This window comes from Oryctolagus cuniculus, chromosome 18, assembly GCF_964237555.1.
Source record: "Oryctolagus cuniculus chromosome 18, mOryCun1.1, whole genome shotgun sequence".
Classification (NCBI taxonomy): Eukaryota; Metazoa; Chordata; class Mammalia; order Lagomorpha; family Leporidae; genus Oryctolagus; species Oryctolagus cuniculus.
Window position 1 is genome coordinate 65,971,904 of NC_091449.1, and position 4,104 is coordinate 65,976,007.

Genomic DNA, 4,104 nt, shown 5'->3' on the forward strand with positions numbered 1-4,104 from the left:
AGTAATATGAATACTGGAACCTGTCAGCATCGCTCCGTGTTCCGCACAAGGATGTCGAGGGCTGGCAGCTTGGACGCCCTGCCCGCGAGTGTGCAGTGCACCTGTCGCCTGCCCCCGACACCTTGGCTGCTTCCTGAGCAGGTTTCTTCCGGGGTGGTCAATTGGAGAGGTGGGATTTTGATGGGAGCGTCTCCCGGCAGACCAGGTTATGAAAACCCGGCGCAGATGAAGGGGAATCGGGTGCCCGTGTTGGCCAGCTGTCCAGCAGCGGGTATAAATGGAACAGATGCTCATCCCAGACCAGAAACCCCACCGCTGGCCCTGCACTCGGCACAGCCGCATCCCTGCGCTCGGCACAGCCGCATCCCTGTGCTCGCCCAGATGGAAGAACCTCCTCCGCAGCCCAAACGTAAAACCCGCAGGGGCCGGCCACGGAGGGGGGTGAACGGCTGAGGGTTCCCACAGTGGAGCGCTCACCGTGATGAGAATGACCCGAGCCCCAGCTTAGGGTGAACCTCGCACATCGCGAGGAAACCCAGGTGGGAGCCAGGATGCAGGGACGGGGACAGGCACAGGCGGGTTCACAGAGGTCAGAGCGTGGCTGCCGTGGAGGGGGTGAGGGAGTGACTGAGGTGGAGCCTGGGAGGGTGGGGGTCCCAGCGCTGTTCCATGGGGGCGGGACAGTGGTCACATGAGTGCACTTCCTGTTGTGGGGGGGAACCATCAGCTCCACAAGACAAAGCCGGGAGCCAGGAACTCCACCCGCGTCTCCCACGTGGCTGGCAGGAACACAGCTGCAGGAGTGACCCCAGCTGCCTCCCAGGGCCTGCGTTAGCAGGAGGCTGGAACCAGGAGCCAGAGGCAGGGCCCGAACCCACAGTCTGCAGTGCGGCCTTCAGACAGCCCGACCACCGGGCCAAGTGCCAGCCCATGTGTGGGCTGTATACGTGCGTCCGTGGGTTGTGCCTGATTCACACCGTTTGCCACAGCCGCGGCGTGCCTGGGGGTCACACTGAGCTCCCAGCCCCGCTGTCTTACCCTGGCCGCCCTGTGCGTCCCGCTCCCGCCTGGCTCCTGCAGGCTTGCCAATCTGCCACTTCTGGGACAGACGCTTTCCGGAGCGTCCTGCTGCCCGCCAGAGGGCTGGGCCAAGTCGCTCGTTAATGAAGCGACACAGCGGAGACGCCCTTGCTGGCCAGAGCCTGCAGCGGGTCAGGATTCTTCCGTGCTCGGCGTGTACGCGTTTGGATGGAGCAAGTTCTCCCAAGTCTCCTGCACCTGCCTCTGCTGGCGACACCTGCACCGCCCACCCCTGGGCCTGGCCAGGCGGGACGGGCATGCAGCATGAGATGGGTGGTGGGCACAGAGGACGAGACAGGCGGAGTAGAGAGCTGTGCCTCTGGACGTGGGAGGGGGCCTGGGCGTGGGGCAGGGGGAGGGGCGGGGAGGGCAGAGGGAGGGCTGTTGTCCTGCACGCCCAGAGGTCAAGTCGGACAGCCGGAGGTGCTGTCACCTCCCCCTCGCTGCAGAAACAGGCTGGGAGATGGACCCCGCCGAGGGCTTCAGCCGCGGTTTGTGACATTTACACGATTCCGTGGCCTGGCAGGAGCTCTGTCCGGCCTGGACCGTCCAAGGTGGTGGTGTCCTTGCGGGTGCCTCTCACGAGGCCTCTCATTGGTCAGTGGTGCAACCAGAGCTGCCAATCTTGGATCTTGGCAAGTTGAGACGGCCGCATTCTATTGGCCAAAGCCAGTCGCAAGGCCCACCCCCAGGAGAGGGGAAATACACCCTCGGTGTTGGGAGTTGCACGTGCGTGTTTAGAGACCATCTTCCGTCTTCCGTGCAGGGCATTTACCACGCAGGTGTCAGGCGCTCTGATCAGAGAGTGGGCTGGGTGGGAGCCCAGAGGAGGAGGCGGCCCCCGGGCCCGGGGGTGAAGATGGCGGGAGTAGAGAGGGAGTAAGGGAGAGGAGCCCTCGCTGTGGAGACCAGGCGTCCGGAGGGGATGCTGGGGCGACCGGAGTTGGCTGCGTTCAACTTCCCGTCTCTCCTGCAGGGCGCAGGCCAGGCGTGCGAGCTCTCTGCCCCCGTTTCCTCGTCTGTAACGCGGGATAACAGCGGGTCCTCCCGCACAGGCCGTGGGGCAGTGGCCTGTGGGGTGGACCCAGTCCTACCGGGGCTTCAGCACGCGTGATGTGTTCTCAGACATTAGTGCTGGGGGGAGGCCCCGGGAGCGGAGGACGACGGCTACGAAACTCCCAGAGCGGAAGGGAAGGGCTCAGAGACTGCTGGTCCCAGGGGAGAGGTGGCCCCGGGGGCGCCAAGCTCGTGACGCGCGCGAGGGTGCAGGTGTGAACGGAAGGGTGGCAGAGGCCTGCTGGGGCCAGGCTGCCGCTGTGCCGCTGGCTGTGGGCCCGGCCTGCGGTGGGTGTTGGGGGCGGGGCTGGGAGTCGGGGCAGGGGGCAGGGGGCAGGGGGCAGGGGAGGCCTGGGAGCTGCAGGAGCAGCAGTAGTGGGGCCTTGGCATTGGGTGGGGTGTGAAGAATGCGGGGGGGAGACCCGGGACTCCTCCTGGGGACAGGCTGGATCCTTCGGGAACAAGGGGGTGGGGCGGGAGATGATGATGGCTCCGGTTGTGAGGATGCGTTTGAGGGGTCAGTGGCCCCTCTGTGCAGGACGACTGAGCTTCGAGAGTGAGGGACATGTCCTAGATGGAGCAGTGTTATAGGGGGAACAGTAGGTACGCACGCTTGCAGGGTCGGGGGGCGGAATCCGTTCTCTGAACAGGGAGGGAATTCTTACAGGGGCAACACACAGAGCTGAAGTGAGGCGAGCAGGAGGCGGGTGGGGGGTGAGCTGGACTGGGGCCGGGACACGAGGGGCTTTAAGTGCCCTGGGATCTGCACCTGACCGTGAGCCGCAGATGGTGCACGGATGGTTTTAAGCGGGGAGGTGATGTGAGCAAGGCCTTCCTCCGCAGAGGGCCGAGTTCACGGTGGGAGAAGTTAATGCGAATGCTTTGAACTGGGATTACCAAGCCCTGGTGATGAAGCGGCTAAGTCGACAGCTGTGCGCGGGGAGGGATTCATTAACGAGAGACACTTGCTGATGAGCTAAGGCGATTACGGCATCTGGCTCGGGGCAGAGCAGGTGCAAAGAGCCGGTGACGCTGGCACTTGGCAGCAGGCGTCTCTGTCAGAGAGCCGCGGGGCAGCCAGGCCCCTGCACACCACTGGGCAGTGTTTGTGCGGCAGCGTCCAGCCGGCTCAGTCTGGAAGCTAAGCTCGGGCTGTCTTCCTTTTCCTGTAGGCGCCGTCTCGCCCACTGTCTTGCCTCGCCCGCCGTCTCACTTCCCTGCACCCGACTGTGTCTGCCTGCTCATCCTCCTGTCTCTCCCTCCCCACATGCTTTCATCACCATCCTTTTATGTGCCCGCATGCTCCTCCCATGCACCCAGCCGCCCCCTCCCCCCACCCACCCCTCCTTCCACCACCCACCCAAGCACCCATCCATCCATCTGCACTCTCATGCACGCAGCCACCCCTCCTCCCACCACCCACCCCTCCTTCCATCCACCCACCCAAGCACCCATCCATCCATCTACACTCCCATGCACCCAGCCGCCCCCCTCCCACCACCCACCCCTCCTCCCACCACCCACCCCTCCTTCCATCCACCCACCCAAGCACCCATCCATCCATCTACACTCCCATGCACCCAGCCGCCCCCCTCCCACCACCCACCCCTCCTCCCACCACCCACCCCTCCTTCCATCCACCCACCCAAGCACCCATCCATCCATCTACACTCCCATGCACCCAGCCGCCCCCCTCCCACCACCCACCCCTCCTTCCACCACCCACCCAAGCACCCATCCATCCATCTACACTGTCATATACCCAGCCACCCCTCCTCCCACCACCCACCCCTCCTCCCACCACCCACCCCTCCTTCCATCCACCCACCCCTCCTTCCATCCATCCATCTACACTCCCATGCACCCAGCCACCCCTCCTCCCACCACAGCGCCGGCCCTGAATACACTTTTCCAAACCGCGATGGGGACGGCACTCAGGTGGTGCATCCTGTCCCTCCCTCCCTTTGA